The sequence below is a fragment of the Terrapene carolina genome, unplaced genomic scaffold, assembly GCF_002925995.2.
Source record: "Terrapene carolina triunguis isolate 2854851 unplaced genomic scaffold, T_m_triunguis-2.0 Scaffold42, whole genome shotgun sequence".
Classification (NCBI taxonomy): domain Eukaryota; kingdom Metazoa; phylum Chordata; order Testudines; family Emydidae; genus Terrapene; species Terrapene triunguis.
Genome location: NW_020664393.1, coordinates 34503443 through 34522295, shown reverse-complemented (window position 1 = coordinate 34522295; position 18853 = coordinate 34503443).

The following is an 18853-nucleotide window of genomic DNA, read 5'->3' as shown; positions in this document are numbered from 1 at the left end:
AATAGGAGCTGCGGGAAGCCCGCGGACCGCATGTTGCCCACCACTGCTCTATTGGATACCCAAAAAGCCACAATTGAGAAATAAGGCCGTATTGGCTAAAAAACTGACTTGGTTTAGAGGGGAAGTGAAGGCAGCTATACAAATAATATATAACTAATGGAAGAAAGGGGAAGTTGATAGTTTTTAATACAAATCAGAAACTAGGAACTGTAGAACATTGGAAAGGGAAGGAAGCAAACACAGGGAGAAATCTATGGCCAGGAGAGTTAAAGATAATAGGAAGGAGTTGTTTAAGTATATTACGGGAAAAAAAGAATCCTCACAATGGTATTGGTCCATTGGTTGATGGAATTGGTAGAACTATCAATAATAATGCAGAAAAAGCAGAAGTGTCAATAAATATTTCTGTTCTGTGTTTGGGAAAAAAACAGATGATATGGTCATATCATATAACATTCTTTTCATTCTACTACATTCTACATTCTTTCCAATCTCAGGAGGATGTTAAGCAATAGCTACTAAAATCAGTCATTTCTAAATCAGCAGGTCCAAATAACTTCCATTCAAGAGTTTTAAAAGAGCTGTTTAAAGAGCTCACTCATTGGTGTTCAATAAATCTTGGAACACTTGGGAAGTTCCTGAAGACCAGAAGAAAGCTAATGTTGTGCCAATATTTAAAAAGGCTAAACCATTATAGGCCTATCAGCCTGACATCGGTAATGGACAAGAAAATAGGGAGGCTGATATGGCATTCGATTAATAAAGAATTAAAGGAGGGTAATATAATTAATGCAATCAACATGGCTTTATGGAAAATGGATCCTGTCAAACTAACTTGATTTTTATGAGATTAGAAATTGGATTGACAAAGGTATTCTGTTGATGTAATACACTTAGACTTCTGTAAGGCATTTGACTTGGTAACATACAACGTTTTGATTAAACAACTAGAACGATAAAAAATTAACAGGGTACATGTTAAATGGATTAAAAGCTGGTTAAATGATAAGTCTGAAAATGTAAACAAGGGCTCACTGATCAGGTGTGTTTGTAGGGGGGTCATACATGTATTGGTTCTTAGCCTTATTCTAGTTAACATTTTTATTAATGACCCAGGAACTTAAAATCATCACTGACAAAGTTTGCAGATGACAAAAAATTTGGGGAAGAGGTAAAAAATGAAGAATTGTTACAGAACAATCTGGATTGCTTGGTAAGCAGGGCACAGGCAAATAATATGGATTTTAGTATGGCTTAATGCAAATGTATAACTCTAGGATCAAAGAACGTAGGGTCTACTTTCACAATGGGGGACTCTATCCCAGGAAGCAGTCTTTCTAAAAAAACATTTGGGAGTTGTCAGGATTCCCTCCCCAGTCTGAACTTTAGGGTATAGAAGTGGGACCCACATGAAGACCCCCTAAGCTTATTTCTACCAGCTTAGGTTAAAAACTCCCCAAGGAAACAATGTTTCTCTTATATCTTGGATTAAGTAATGCTGCCACCACCAAGTGATTTAAACAAACATTTAGGGAGAGCCACTTGGAGTCCTACTTTCCCCAAATATCCCCCCAAGCCCCTACACCCCCTTTCATGGGGAGGCTTGAGAATAATATCCTCACCAAATGGTACAGGTGAACACAGACCCAAACCCTTGGATCTTAAAACAATGAAAAATCAATCAGGTTCTTAAAAGAAGAATTTTAATTAAAGAAAAGGTAAAAGAATTACCTCTGTAAAATTGGGATGGGAAGTACTTTACAGAATAACAGAAGATTCAAGAACACAGAGGATCTCCCCTCTAGGCAAAACCTTAAAGTTACAAAATGAGGCATAAACCGCCCTCTTACACAAAGGAAAACACAAGCCAAAATAAAAGTAAACTAATGCATTTTCTTGCTAAATACTTACTAACTCTATAGGAGTTGGATTGCTTGCTTCCTTGATCTGTCTCCGGAAAGCACACAGAACAGACAGACAAAGCCTTACCCCCCCCACCCCGATTTGAAAGTATCTTGTCCCCTTATTAGTCCTTTTGGTCAGGTGCCAGCCAGGTTACTTGAGCTTCTTAACCCTTTACAGGTAAGAGGATTTTGTGCCTCTGGCCAGGAGGGACCCCATAGCACTGTATACAGAAAGGTGGTCACCCTTCCCTTTATATTCATGACAGGAGTCATGATGGATAATCAACTGAATATGAACTCTGTGGCCAAAAGGGTTAATTCAATCCTGATGCAATACTGTGCCCAGTTCTGGTCTTCACAGTTCAAGAAAGATGTTAATAAACTGGAAAGAGTTCAGAGAAGAGCCACAAAAATGTTCAAAGGACTAAAAAATATATTTATAGGGATAGACTCAAAGAGCTCAATCTATTTAGTTTAACAAAGAGAAGGTTAGGGAGTGACTTGATTATATTCTATAAGTACCTGCATGCGGAATAAACATTTAATAATGGGATCTTCAATCAAGCAGAGAAAGGGGCTACTCAATCCAATGACTGAAAGTTGAGGCTAGACAAATTCAGACTGGAAATAAGGAGTAAATTCTTAATGGAGAGGGTAATTAACCATTGGAACAATTTACCTAGAGTGGTGCTGAATTCTCCATCACCAGAAATTTTAAAAACAAGATTAGATTTTTTTCTAAAGGTCTGTTCTAGGAATTATTTTTGGGAGGTTCTATGGCCTGTATTACACAGGTCAGACTAGATGATCATGATTTGTAGTGGGTCATGTGCCAGGCCTGAAGCAGGTTAATAGAGCACTTTAGTCTTCTCAATATTGAATTAAAGTCCTAAACTTCTGTAAACTTGTGCAAAAAAATCCAGTGTGGACTGAAGGTCATTTTCAGTGTGTGCGAGGGTAGCACAGTCATCAGCATACTGAAGATCAGTAATGGACACCCTGAAGACTTTAGACTGTGAGCGGAGATATCGAAGATTAAAGAGCCGCCCATTCATTTTATATTGAATGTCAACTCCACAGGGTTGGGGCAATAACACATCCTTGCTTTACCCAAGTTTTGATGATGAAAGGCTCCGTCTCTAGGCCATTACAGGGAACCATGGCAGTCATCTGATCATGGAGAAGCCTTAGGACCTTAATAAATTTTGGAGGGCAGCCAGATCTGTCCAGCATCTTCCACAGGGCTTCGTGATTGACAGAGACAAAGGCCTTTATCAAAGTAATGAAGGCCTTGTACAGGTCCTGATTTTGCTCCCGAGACTTTTTCTGGATTTGGCGAGTAACGAAGATCATTTTGGTTGTCCCACACAATGGTCTAAAACTGCACTAAGATTCCAGCAATATTTCCTCAGCAAGGGGGAGTAATCAGTTTAAGAGGATAGGGGCAAGAATTTTCCCAGCTGTCGATAGCAAGGCAATGCCTCGATAGTTTCCAGACTCCGACTTATCTCCTTTCTTAAAGATTGTAACAATGTTAGAATTTCTCAAGTCTACTGGAATCATCTCATTATACCAGATATGAAGAAAAATCTTATGGAGCTTCCTTACCAGTTCTTCACCTCCAAACTTGTAGACTTCAGCAGGTGTGCCATCTGGCCTTGCTGGCTTGTTGTTCTTAGTTTGCATAATGGCTTGTGTTACTTCTTCGAGGACGGGGGAGGGGTCAGAAAAATATTCTCTTTTATGTCATTGAGGTATAGATTCAATAGTGGCATCTGAGACAGTTGACTCACAGTTCAGGAGTAACTCAAAATGCTCCTTCCATCTGGCTTTGATGGCTTCGCTGTCCTTAAAATATGTTGAGCCATCTTGGGCTCGGAGTGGTGTGGGTCCATGGGAGCATGGACCATAAATGGCCCTTACTGCCTGAAAAAAAAACTCCTAATGTCATGTTTATCAGCAAAAAGTTCAATCTCCCTATCCTTTTCTCACCACCGCTTATTTTTGATGTCACAGATATTTCTTTGGGCTTCAGCCTTGAGTTGCTTGTATGCCTCTTTCTTCTGCTGGTGTGATACGTCATTTTGCCACATGCCATGAGCTTTTCTTTTCTGGACGAATCTCAGCATCGTTCTCATCAAACCAATCCTGGTGATGGCGTGTGACATAGCCAATGGACTCAGCACATGCCCAGAAAATGGCAGTCTTTAATCCCTTCCAGAGATTTTCATTATCATCATCAACTGTAGGCATAGCGGCAAACTTCTCTTGGAGACACTATTGAAGTTTCTCCCTAGTCACTATATCTTCAAGGGACTTGACGTTGAATTTCTTTTGTACTAATTTTGCCTGCTTGTGATGCCTTGAGGTGAACTGGAAATTAATGATTGATCTAACAAGGCGATGGTCTGTCCCACAGTCATTGGTCCATGCATGGCCCTCGTGATGCGGACATCCTTCTGATCTCAAGCTCTCACAATAACATAGTCAAGAAGGTGCCAATGCCTGGCGCGAGGGTGTCTCCAGGTCGTCTTATACTTCTCACTTTGTCTAAAGACTGTGTTCATAATGACCAGGCCATGTTCTATGCATTTGCTCAGAAGGAGGATGTCGTTGGAGTTAGACTTTCCTACTCCTTCTTTTTCTGATGCCATTCCAGAGATCTGACTCCCGCCTGACTCTAGCGTTATAATCTCAGAGAAGAATGATCTTGTGCTCCTTTGGAATGTTGGTCAAGACCTGTATAGAATTGTTCCTTGATATCCTTGATAGAATCAAGCGTTGGGGCATACACGCTGATGACAGCAGCAGACGGGTTGTTGCTGAGCTCAAGACAAAGAGTCAGAAGACATTCATTGATTCCTACAGGAAATTCTGTAAGCTGACTGATAAACTTATTTCTAATTGCAGAACTGACACCATGAATGTGCCTGTCCTCTGCAGATTTTCCTTTCCAGAAAAAGGTGTAGCCTCCACCTTCTTCTCTCAGTTGACCTTCCTCTGGGCACCTTGTCTCACTCAGGGCAGCAATGTCGATGTTATATCTTGTAAGGTCACTGGCAATGATAGCAGTTCTTCTTTCTGGTCATACATTATCTTTATTATCCATAAGGGTGTGAACATTCCATGTAGCAAAAGTCACTGTCTTTTTATAGCTTCAACTGCAGGCAGAGTGATCCCACAGGACATGGTAATCCAGCCAGGAGTGTATGAGGCAGCCTAGGTTTAGGGCACCTTTTCCGGTGCTCTCTCCATGTGGCGTGAACAGAAGGGATCCTAAAGAGGGCTGCTCAGTCGTGATAGTAGCTGCCAAATTGCACCCCTGTCTCAATCCAGGTGCCAGATGACCATCTAACTACCGCTGCCTACATGCAGATTTGTGGCTAGGGACTGCCAGATTCACTAATCCTGTCCATGTCACCACCAGTCCATTGCCACAGGGCTTGGAAGGTTGGAAAGATGTTATTTCCCGTGGTAGAAGCCTGTGTGTGATTTCTTTTAACATGGGGAAGTTGATGCGCCCACAGCAACCACACTACCATGACAAGCTGGAGGTCAGGACCCAGTGGCAGGGAAAGTCCGAGACAACTGGAGATCTCCAATTTGCTGCAGCCTTCATCCACTTTCACAGCTGTTGAGATCCGAGGACCCTCTTCTGCCTGATACCCCGTTGAGGATTTGGGGAATGGAATGTGCTTTGTCTGGGACCTCCCCTCAGACCTGTTCACCTTGAGAGACCCTACCAGGAACATGAAGCTCCCGACAACTTAGCTCTGAGGATCATCGGCCCATGCAAGCCCCTTCACCGCAACAAGGTGATGGTCCCCAAATCACCTTCAAGGGACAGACTTTGAGACAGTCAATCACTTTTGCTACCTCAGTAGCCAACTTTCTCAAAACGCAAAAATTGACAGTGAGATGTAGCAGAATCCAGTGCGCAAGTGATTCCTTTGGGAAATTGCTATGACGCATTTTCACGGACTGTGACCTACGGCAGAACACCAAGATCTGGGTCTATAAGACAATTGTTGTTCCTACACTCCTCCATGGATGCGAAACTTGGGTGACCTATTGACAGCACCTCAAGAGTCTGGAAAGGTACCACCAACAATGCCTCCAGAAGATCCTTCGAATCAAGTGGCAAGATCACTGCACTAACGCCAGCATCCTTGCTGAAGCCAATGTCACCAGCACTGAAGCAATGATCCTCCTGCACCAACTTCAGTGGTCTGGACATTCTGTGCGGATGCCAAACTCTTGCCTCCCAAAACAAGTCCTCTACATTCAGTTCACCCATGGTCAGAGATCCCGTGGTGGTCAGAGCAAACGCTACAAAAACACACTGAAAGCATATCTTAACAAAACTGATGTAGACGTCACAAGCTAGGAGGAGCAAGCCACCTACCGACTCCAATGGGGCCATATCCTCCATCAGGCAGTGGCCCACTTCGAGAATAAGAGTCTTGCCCTTGAAGCTGAAAAGAGTGAGAGAGGGAAGGAAAAAGAAATAACTTTCTTCCAGCAGGCAGTTGGCCTGCCACGAAATGTCTGTACCTACCGGAGGCGGATTTGCGGTTCCAGGATTGAACTCCTGAGTCATCTCAGGACCCACATGTAAATCCATGGTAGAGATCATCCTCGAATCGAGGGATCATCAATCAATCATCAATCATCTGATGATCATAAAGGTCCCCTCTGGCCTTAGAATCTGTGAGTCTTTGAATCCATATTTAATCTTTATTATGTAACAATCTGATAATTGCATGCATCTTACTATATCATTTGTATTACAGAAAAAAGAGCAAAAGTGCCTCTACATTCTTTAGGAGGAGATCCAGCAAAACTTTAGATTATTAGGGGTGGGTTGTCCAGTGATCAGGGCCTGAAAAGTTGCCCCACACTTAGAAGCATACAGAGTAAGCTTTATAGCAAGGGTGAAAAAAAAATATCCGTGCCTACATGTTCTCTACACTCCTGTAACTTAAAAGAATTAAACAGTAGTGTGTGTTTTTAAATATGTGCTGTGCTTAATTGTAACACATTGTCCAGCAACTATGTAATATTTGTTTGTAAATGTAACTTACAACTAGGTCTGGTGAAATAGCAGAAAATATATTTTTTCAGTTCTAATATTCAACACATTTCCCAAAAAGGATTTATTAAATCATTTGGTTACTGTAGCTAGAGAAAATGTGGTCTAGTGGTTAGCTCCCTGCCCTAAGACTTAGGAGAGTGGTGTTCAAACCCCTGTGTCACCTTGGGTGGGTTAATTAACTTCTCTCTACCTCACTTTCCCATCTGTGAAATAGGGGTAATCATGTTTCCCTTCCTCAGTACTGGGGCCATGTATGCACCTAAGAAAAGTAGTTTGGCCAGATGTTGATATGACTGAATAAGTAATATTGGTGAATTATGTCAAATAATATATGACCAGATCTATTACTATACCCCTTGGCTTTTTTATTCCTGGTTACACTCCATCTTTTCTTTGTCTTTGCCATGGTTATGATGTATATTTTCCTGAGTTACCATCAATGTCCACCACCTGTCTTAATTCTCTCTTTCATACTTTTCCCTAGTTATACCCCTCTATTTTATCCCTTCCTTTTTCTCTCATTTCTTCTCCCCAAATCTCTCTGACTATTTTATACTTCTGTTTTGTAACTTATCCTATTAATCCCTTCTATCATCTCACAAGTCCACCCTCAGCATCCATCCACATACACCCCTGACACTTAGCCAGATAGAGGGGTTGGGAAATTTACCAGTTGCCTAGTATCAAGAGGACCTGCCATTGTCCAAAGGCAATGCCCAGGTGGGAAGCTAACACTCCTCTTCTCTTCCCCACACATACAAATACAACTGGGAAATGGATAAATATTGGGATTTTACCTGGGTGCTATCCCTAGATTCTGCACAAGGGCTAAGGCCCAAATTCACAAAGAGACTTTGGGATAACTCTTAGGTGTCTAACCACCAAGCGGAATTCGCTTTTCCACTTTTAATAATTAATGAAATGTGCATTAGGCCAGAGAGAGTGACTCTACACTCAATTCTACTGGGATGTAGGAGAGTACAATTCAATTCCCACCTCTACTTAAGGAGGAAATGGGGTTAGAACTTAGATTTCCTATCTCTGGAGGTAAGCTGCCTAACCACTAAACTATAGAGACCCTCTAGCCTAAATGCATACTCAATTATTTCTAGACAGTGGAACAGCTTCAACAGGAGAGCTTGAGAGTGTCACATCTCAGAATAGGTGGTAGTTAAAGCACGTATCTGAGAAGTAAGAAACCCAACCTCAGAGCCCCTTACCTCATTAGGAAGAGGAGAAGTCTGAATCAGTGACTCCCATAGCCTGGCTAAATGCCCTAACCACTAGGTAAAAGTTTATAAGGGAGAAATCCTCAGCCTCCCCCGCTCCCTTTTGGACTGAGGCATGCCTTTGAGAACATCTGTCATATTGTGCCCCTCAGGTGAGATATGCAGGAGAACACCTATCTTCACCTGGTATGTAGGAATTTATGCATGAGATTGGTGCCTAGACTGCATAGATTGAGTCATGCATATGCCCAGAGGCAGAAACATAGGCAGCCAGACTTTTATGGTGAAAATGTAGGTGCTGAGGGACTTTATACACCTCCAGGGTTAAGCAGTAGCTGAGCAGCAGCTTTGAGAATCTTAGAGGTGCCTAAATTTTGGACTTAGGCACCTAAGTCCTTTTGTGGATCGGGTCTCAATCTTTTGTGGCATTTCCTGGCTAGTGGGTTTAAGAAATGTGAAGGCCTCTCTTTTCCTCCACAAAAAAAGAGCATTTTTGTCTCTCTTTTCCTGTTTTCCCTAATCCATCCCAGAGCATCTCCACTTCTACTCCTACCCCTATCAGGCCTGTAAGAGGATTGTTACTGATATTTTATATCTGCTCAAGGCTCCAGTGTTGGGTCCTCCTTCCAAGTGAATAGCTTTAGTGCCTGCCTCTACTTCTGCCCAAAGAAGCAGCAAAGTGAAAGTGACAGGAGTCTTGTCACTTTCAATGCTGCCTACAAGCTTCTGAATCACACCCCTGAAAACTAATGACTGGTCAATTTTCACTGGGCTGCAGAACTTGAAAGGTAGAAGCAAGAGCAGAGGTACTGCTGCTATGTGTCTGCAAGCTCATGATGACAACACTGGATTGGTTTGTTCTTGGTTCATATTTGGAAGGTGTTCTTCACAACCATAGGGACTTGAAATGTAAAATTTTAAATTAAAGCTTAGATTCTGCAGAAACTGATGGCACTTCCTTATGCAAGTGGAGGTTTTCAAACCCTGTCAAGAATGTTATTCAGGTTGATTTGCATTTTCCTTGTATTGACCTTATTTTTTTCTCTTTGCTCTCACAATTCCTGCTTTGCACTTTCTATATACTTGACAAGATATCAGAAATATTTTAATTAGTCAGGTTCTATGATTGTGTTAGAATTCTATTTGCTGGTCTCCAGAGACTTAACATTCCATGTTCAATTAATGAAGATTAAGGAATACCACTGATGAAAACAATGATTGCTTATTTAAAGAAAATATGAAAGTAATTTATCATAGAATGTTCAAGCATTTTATCTTAATTCATTGCACTTAGTTATATGGCTTTCCTAAATTAGAACAGAGACAATGTGCTGTTATCAGCCAGATGATCCTTTTGTTCATATATCTTGTTTATTAAGACACTTTTTTAATTATTTTTATTAGCATATTAATTGTGAGTAGTAAAATTAGACCATTGTATTGATTGCTAAAGTTGCCTACAGTTTCAAATGATTGGAAGTGAGTGATCAATTTACACTGAGTATTTGTGAAAAGAAACATTCCTCTCACCTATAACCCCACATGATTTGATGCATCCAAGAACTGCTTGTGAATTAATTATATTTTGTTAGATTTATAATGATGCAGTTCATCTTAGTTTTAAAGCTTCCTTTTATGTATGTAAAACAGATATTCTAGGGTAATATATCTAAAACCATGCCTCTATGTAATCCTCAAAAGACTTAGCTCCAGCATATGGAGTTCCAGGGCTTGATCCAAGGTCTATTTAAGTTAATGGAACAACTCTTCTCAACTTTGGTGGGGTTTAGTATGATACCCAAAATGAAGCACTGTTCTATATAACACCACTTCTCCTTTCATATGGCAACTTGGAAAGCAACAATAAAGGTCAACATCCAAGTTTGTCATCCACTCTATGCCTGCCGGTGACATAGAATGAATGAAGGTTGACCCTCCAGAGAAGGACCTTAGAGGGCAGTGGTTAACTATGTTCCACGGTTTGGATGTCTTCTCCACATTCACATAATGGGCTGACCTTCATTTTTCATTTGTGTAGTAGGTGTTAGCAATACTCATGTGAGGTTCTGGTGCACTTCACTGTGATCTTTATCTTACATGGAATGGTGAAGACAGGTGGTTGGTTTGTAGGATCTGTAATCAGGTCTTGATTCTTGACCTTGCTGTTTTCACAAAGCCTCTGTCACTTGTCTTTTAGTGACAGTACCAAGGTTTTAAGAACTTTGGCTGCTAACCAGAAAGGGTTTCTGGACTTAAGATGGCATCTTGGGGTAGCTTGGAGATCTTCATAGATGGGCAAGTCCATGTTTGTTATGGCATGGTCCTATTCTCATATTATTGCTGCTTCACTTTGGAGGGATGGTGGTTAGCTATGGGAACGGATGGGAAGCCAGATTGTCTGTGTTGACTTCAGCATTCCTCTGACAATTCTTATAGCACTGTTCAATTGCACATCAAAAAGTTTTGTATGTAAGCTGGCTGCCTATACTGGCATGCAATATTCAGTAGCTGAATAGGCCAAGGTGGCTGTCTGCAAGGTGTGAGCATCTGCTCCCCAGCTGGCCCTGGCTTATTTGTGTATAATATTGTTCCTAGCCTATACCTTGGCAGTGGTCTTCATCAGATGTTGTCAGTATGTGAGGCTGTGATCCAGAGCCATTTCAAGATATTTCAGAAAATCCTCATTCTTGACTTTGATGTTGCAGAAAGTGACATTCAGGCACTTCTTTGCGTCTTCATTGCTCAGGTGGAATATAGAGGCAGCTGGTTTATGAGGGTTTCATGAGGGTCTGCAGAACCAATATTATGCTTCCATTTTTATCCGATTGTCTACAAGGATACATTCCATGTGGGTGAAAGTACTTGCTTGGATAGTCTGTGTATCCAAATTTCTGTAACTGAGTTGATGATATAAATCTTAAAGAAGGCAGATGGTGGAAAGGCAGATCCCTGTGGGAGCCTGTTGTTCAGTAAATGAGGTCTGGTGGCCTGTTGCATTAGAGGTATGTGAAATTTGTGTTTGGTGAGCATAACTGTCAGTAGGTAAAGTGTTCTGCAACACACTATTTTTGAACCTTTCAGAAGAAGGCTATCCTGCCAAACCATGTCGTATGCTGAGGACTAGTCCCCAAAGGTCCCTGCTGTTTTGAGCCCGTGTTGATAGCCAATTTCAATGTAGGTAGTCAATGTAATTACCTGATTGTAGATGTTTCATCCCAATCTAAACCCAGATTGCTCTTCTCTTTAGGGATGTAGTCCTTAAAGATACTCACCTCAACTCATCTCTGGAGTAGCATCCTTTCCACGAGCTTGTGCAGTATGCATATTAGTGATACTGAGGGTAGTTTCTTGGCTCCTTTCCTTGGCTTCAGGATGACATGGACCTTTGTCTCTTGCTATATCTTATGTGCTTGACCAAGCGCATTAGAAAAGAAATGTGTGAGCCAGTCTTGATTTGTTGATTTAGGTTTTTCAGAAATTCTGGGAAGATGTCGCCTGGGCCTGCAGCCTTGCCAGGGTTGGTGAGTGTTAAGGCCTTGTCCATTTCTTCTCTAGTAAATGGCTTTGATCGATTTAATGTTGCTGTTCAGTCAGATAGCACTTTATTGCTCCCTTTCTTCACTTTCCTTTTGTGATGCTGATCTGTTTGAGCCTTGCAATTCAGGAGCATTTGGGTGGCAATGGAACTGGCTGTGACGTATGGCATTCGGCTTTCGGTGGGGGAAGCACCTCCAAAATTACAGAGAAGTCTCCAGGCTTTCCTGTTTGAGCAACTGAAATCTAGGCTCTGCATAGCTTTTACCCATCTCTCTCATCTGATAGAGTTCTGTGATTTCAGGAGTATGATTGCAGCAACATGGTTATCTGTTGGCCTCACTAGTTGCCAATTACCAGGGAGAGTAGACTTTCCGGTAGCTATGGGGATGTTCCTTTCTTCAACCACTTTAAGGAGGTTGATGAACCTGTCATAATTGGCTATGTTTGCTAGTATTTGGAAAACCCCTTTTTCTTTGGTTTCCATGTAGCCATTCTGATGTGTCTTTCTAAAGTTCCAATGCAGTTTTGGTAGTGATATTGGTAGGCCAATAGGTATGATGACAAGACAGTGCTTGCAATGAGGAAAATCATAAAGGACAGCTTGTTCTGCCACTAGAGGTCATGCATTCCGGTCACAGGACACAAAGCACAAGTCCCATGAATAGTCTTCTCTCCAACTCATGCAATGAAATGTTCCCGGCTGCATAGGATCAAACAGTAGATGCTTGTCCTGATTCGAGGCCCATTCAAGAAGTTGTTCACATGCGGCATTATCTTTATAATTCCAGGATGTATGATCGCTATTAAAGTCTCTGACCCATATGGAAGGGTGGCTGTGATTTGGTAGAACCAGTATGGGCGAGACAACACTGGGTGGCTGATAGATGTTGGTAAGCACACTATATGTGATAGCATATAGTGTTGATGAGTTTGATTCCGTCAAGCAGATGTTCCACAGCTCTCTCCTCAAAAATGTTTCCAATCCATGTTTTGGGTGGTGTTGGCTGGCCACTAAGTGGTATCCTGGAATGTGACATTTTTATCCTTATCTGCACAAGGGCATCAATCTTCTGTTTGCATAGCAGCTTGGCTAAGTAATCACATTGGCATACACGTAAGTATGAGTCTATGTTTCAATGTTTTCCCACAAAAAGGACCCATTTTGCTCAAGATCATCACCTGAGTTGCTTTTTAGACCATGATGCTGTCAATCGGTGTTCGGTCAACATGTTGATGTCATTGTTTGTGCTGAAGTGCTTAACAGGGAGGCCCATTAGGACATCTAGAATTAGGGGTCTGCTAATATCTCTTCTGCAAACATCTATGTCCACAATGATATATATGTCATATGTCAGGATATGTAATACAGTGCATGCAAATGTTAAAACATATGTGCATTTGTAGCTCTTTGCATCATGAGTCTTAACTATTGACACTAGTAGATAACTTACAATGAGCATTTACAATGCTGGGCTGTTATGTAGCCCAATTACTGTGAATCAGGGAGAAGAGTGCATGGATCTAAAAACTAGTCATCTGTGGAAAAAGCATAAGTCTAATTTTATTTTATTTTTTGGTGAGCAATGGACTTTTTGATTGAGCAATTCTTGATAAATGAAACTTATGACTAATAATTATTATTAGTAAGATTTACTTGATTCATACAGAATTTTTGCTAAAATGTATTAGGGTTAGCGCAGTGGTTCTCAAACTTTTGTATTGGTGACCTCTGTCACACATCAAACCTGTGAGTGCAACCCCCCTTATAAATTAAAACACACTTTTTTATATTTAACACTATTATACATGTTGGAGGGAAAGTGGTGTTTGGAGGTGGAGGCTGACAGCTCATGAACCCCATGTAATAAGCTCATGACACCCTGAGGGGTCACGACCCCCAGTTTGAGAACCCCTTAGCAGAAGAAAAATCTTACAAGACTCAGGTGGCAATATCCCATGGGACAAAGAGACTAGCTAATGTATTCCTGCATGTAGATTGTAATGCTAAGCATTTACATAGTGCGTTGTGCCTTCCTAATATTGCAAATTCTGATTAGCCCTCACAATACCCTTTTCATATATGTAAGTAAATATTACGGGATATCTGAAACAGAGGGGGTGAGTGATTTGCCAAAGTCCACAAAGGCCTGGTCTACACTACGACTTTAATTCGGATTTAGCTGCGTTAATCCGAATTAATCCTTAACCCGTCCACACAACGGAGCCAGTTACTTCGAATTAAAGGGCACTTAAAATCGATTTCTGTACTCCACCCCGACGAGCGGAGTAGCACCAAAATCGATTTTGTTAATTCGAATTAGGGGTAGTGTGGCCGCACACCACCGAATTAATGTGGTTAAAATTAATGGGGTAGTGTGGCCGCACACCACCGAATTAATGTGGTTAAAAACCGAATTAATGTGCTTAGTGTGGCCGCGCACAATCGAATTTATACAACCTGTTTCCCAAATTCGAATTATCTAAATTCGGATTAATCCCGTAGTGTAGACATACCCAAAGATTAGACTGGAGCTTGGAACTGTAATCACAACAATATGCATCTCTTTAGTCTGGCCTTGAGACTGAGGGATGTCTCTGCCCAGAATCTTAAGAAAGCTCCATTGACATCCTGATCAGCATGCTATAACATTAATTGGAATTGCTCTGGTGGATTGAGGGCAAAATGTAGTGCTAAGAGCCGAAAGGATGTATTACTAAACCTGCCCATCATCACAACTGTCCATATTTTAAATAATCCCTGAAGCTCTAGCTTCTAATAGCCACTAGAACAGGTCACAGGCAGAGTGAGATTTTCTTCACTCCACAGTAAGCTGATTATAACTTTTGTGATGATATGTCCATATTTTTATGCATTCAAATTTATACACAATAGATAGTAACCAGACAAAATTGACTTCTCGGGCTTATCTAATCTTCAGTAACTTTCCTTTTGTTGGTTTAAATCTGGAATTTTAATCTTTAGGGATCATACTCTATTCCATGTATGGAAAATCCATTGAAGTCACTGGGATTTTTATGCAGGCACCTAGGGCATGGTCCTTTATGAATGAATTACGTTTTACTTTTCAGTATTTTACATTTGTCATAATAGTTCATCTCTGTGCCTGCAGTCCATTTCTTTTTTTTTTTTTTTTATTTGCCAAATTGTACACCATTAGGAATCCTAAAGTCTCCAAAAGATCAGATCCAACAATTCTGCATCAGTCAAGAATGATTAATCTCTTTCTTTCACAATTTTCTCTAGTTTCATGCTCATTTATTGAACTCAGGAATCGAAATCCAACACAATTTGGGGATAGTGCTATACTGAGAATTAAAGACATACAGCACTAAGCACAGACTTTCATACAGAAAAAAATATATATTTCAAGATTTGTTTTTGCAATAACTTCAAGATTCTTGACTTTGACATTTCTTGAGCAGAAAGCTGGGAAGTGCTCAGTAAATTATAGAATTCCCCGGCAGTTTTATGTATCAGCACAATTAGGAAGAATCAATTATTGTTGATTTAGTATTAGATAATATATGTTGGAGTATGAATCAGTGATGGTTACTCTAGAGTACATTGAAACCTATGTATATAAATAACTGATTTAAGAATAAATGTGTTAGTGCAACAAATCTACTGTATACAAATCACCAGTCCTGTGTTCAAAATTAAAATATTTTAAATGAATATGGAAGAGAAATAAACCTGTTAAATGGAGTGAAAACCATATACAACATATAACAGTCACTGGAGTTGATAGATAAATAAATATATGTTCTGTGTAAGAGGAATTACATTAGCATCCCCCCAATCCTAGAGAAGTTACATACAGTCTTACAGTAACCCATAAAAAATATTTTTAATACAAGGGCTCCAAAGATATTATCCAGGGTATTGCAGGATATTGTTATGTCTGTCACATTTCCCTCCTAAAGAAGTGGGTGTAACCAGGGTGCTTGACAGGCATCCTAGGAGAACCCTTAACTTATTTCTTGGACAGGTTTATTCTCCTGATGATGTTCCTGACATTACCTTTCATAAATTCATATTTCAAGTATGTACATAATAAACATTCTGCTAGCAAGATAGCATATACCCTTCAAAAATCCATATAGAGTCATTTGTTAACCATCCTGCATAATTTCTTTTTAGAACCTCTGGGGCCGAACTTTTACATGCTCCTTCTTACCCTTGTTACCCCAAAACCTTTGGGTGTAAACTTGAGACCTTGCCCTTCCATGCTGTTTCTAGGGAGTGTGTGTGGTGTCCCTTTGTTTCCCAAGAGGTCAGCTCTCTCAGTGATGAGTTGAGGTTCCCCAACCTCCCTGAAAGTATTACAAACAGCCATTCTTTGGAGCAAAGGGGGAAAAAATTAGGATTGCCTCCCTGTGAAGTGGCTCTCAACCATGCACTGCTTTTCAAAGCAGAGGTGTCAGGCAAGGAAGATTCTTCAGACATCGCCCTTAGCCAAATTTCTTTCTCTGCCCCCCCATGAGATTTGGACCTGAGGACTCCTCTTGCCTAACCTCAGTTTCTCCAGGGGGAAGGGAAGTATTGATCCCCCACCCCACTGGGGTGGGCTTTCGTTCCCCACACACTGAGTCAAGGTGAGCAGAATTCTCTCTTCCACTTGGTTCAGGATCCTTTTCATTTTCATAGACTATCAAACACTTGGAGACTACGGGAAGAAGTCCCCCCTCCTTCATGGCTGTAGTTATCTTTCTCATCTCCCAAGCAACTGTCTTACACTCTTCTCAGGCATCTCCCACCCTGGGATGGGTGTCTCAGAATTGGCAGTGCACTGCAACTGCCTCAGTGTCTTTACTTTTCCCTGGAAGTACTGCCACCACCATGCTGTGTACTGCCCCTGGGTTCCTGGTAATGTTGAGAAAAGGGCTTATTCCCCTGATGTGGGCTTTAGGACTCAGAGAATTCCCCTTAAAGTCAGTAGGTCTTGTCCTTTCCCAGAGAAGGAAGCAATCTCAGCCCCCTTCACAAACTCCAGGCTTTGCCTGCATAAACTAGGAATATAATTTGATTCCGCTTTGTTTCTCGTAGGGGGAATCCACCCCTCCTGTTCCCTGGCAGGGCTTCCAATTGCATTTTTGGCTAATACAGTCCCTTGCCACCTGGAAGCCTCCTGAAGAGGTCTGATTCACCTATTCTGCTTTCAAAGCCAAAATATCATTTCCCAAAAGCAAACAATATGGAATATCTGACAACATACCTACAACCAGCACCCTGACTTTTCCTGAGTCTGTAGAGAAATCTGTGCTGTAGGTAAAGTGAAGGGTTTCACACCAGGAATTTTAACCCACATGTAATGGAGTTTAATGACATGGGGCTTATCTGTCATCTTTCCATTGATTTCAATGGGCTTTGGATTAGGCCCATTGAGTTTTAAATCTGTCACTGACATTTTTGAAGAGACCTGATGACACAAAAGATGATAGTCTATTTTGGTCACTTAATCGCGAAACTCCTAAGAGTGAATTAACCTCCTTCCCCAGTGGAACTCTGGGATGGAGGATTTGGTTTGCAAAGCAAAGAAGGACAAATGAACGCCAAAGAGAAGGAAAAGGCCAAGCCCAAAGTCAATAACAATTAACTATATGTCGATGTTGGACCCTCTGGAGAACCAGATCTTTTAAATTGAATTACAAGTAATTATCTTGGAGAAATTGAAAAAAAAAAACAAGGAGAAAAAGAAATAATTGAAATAAAAAAAATACTCTGACTTGGTGTAAAGATAAACTTAATGACCTGGAGAACAGGTCAAGTAGAAATAATATTTGTCTGTTAGGTTCGCCTGAGGGCTCAGAATCTATAGGATAACCTTACTGTACAAAAAAGTGTGCCTGGAGACATTTCCCACTCAATTACTATAGACAGGGCACCCACTTATCCCAAACCCAGCACTGGACCAGTCAAAAAGGGCAGTAATTCTATAATGCAATTATGATAGAGCTCTAGAAAAATTCTCTAGAGAACAGATTTATGGGCAAAAGTAGTTATCATGGATCCATTCTATTATTGTATCTCAAGTTCTTTAAAAAATGCAAAAGAGGCACAGAACCTTCATACAGTTAAAAGGAAAAGGTGAGAATCGTGGATATCATATTTTTCTCTAACAAAAATGTTCCAGCAAGTTGGGGGAGGGGAATACCTCTACTTTCCCTGTTTTATTCCTGATGGGAAAACTGGACTACCAGAATCTTATGAAATAACAAAGAAATATTTTTTTTTAAAATTAGCAAATACAGTGATTGCACAAATGAGGAAATAAATTAATATCCTTACTGATCTGCTCATTAAAAGAGAGACTAGCCCCAGGTTATTCCAGAGGTTGGAAAATTTGCAAGTCTTTCCAAGATCAATAAAATCTAAATTAACAAATAAATAAATACCAGATAGGTTCCTTGAAGTTCTCATTTTTCTTTTTCTTTCTTTTTTTTTTAACGTGAAGCTCAAATATTTTCCATAGTATCTGGGATGTATCAGGAATGAAAAGGGTCAAGCCTGGAGACTAGGGTTGCCAACCCTCCCGGATTGGCCGGTAGTCTACCGGAATCGGCATCAATGTCTTGGTGACTATTGAAAGCAATCTGGGAGATTTTAATAGGCTGCTAAAAGTCCGGTCGGTGGCACAGTGGGGTGAAGGCAAGATCCCTGCCTGCCCTGGCTCCATGCAGCTCCCAGAAATGACCACCATGTCCAGCTCCTAGGTGCAGGGGTAGCCCCTGCATGCTGCTCCTACCCTGAATGCCAACTCCACAGCTCACATTGGTGGAGAACCATGGCCAATGGGAGCTGCAAGGGCAGTGCCTGAGGGCAAGGGCAGTGCGCAGAGCCACCTGGCTGCCTCTGAGCCTAAAAGCCAGACATGTTGGTCACTTCTGGGAGCCGCCAGAGGTAAGCACCACCCAGCCGGAGCCTGAACACCAAACCCATTCCTGCATCCAGGGCCGGCTCCAGGCACCAGCCTGGCAAGCAGGTGCTTGGGGCGGCCACTCCGGAGAGGGACGGCACGCCCAGCTATTCGGCAGCAATTTGGCAGACGGTCCCTCATTCCCGCTGG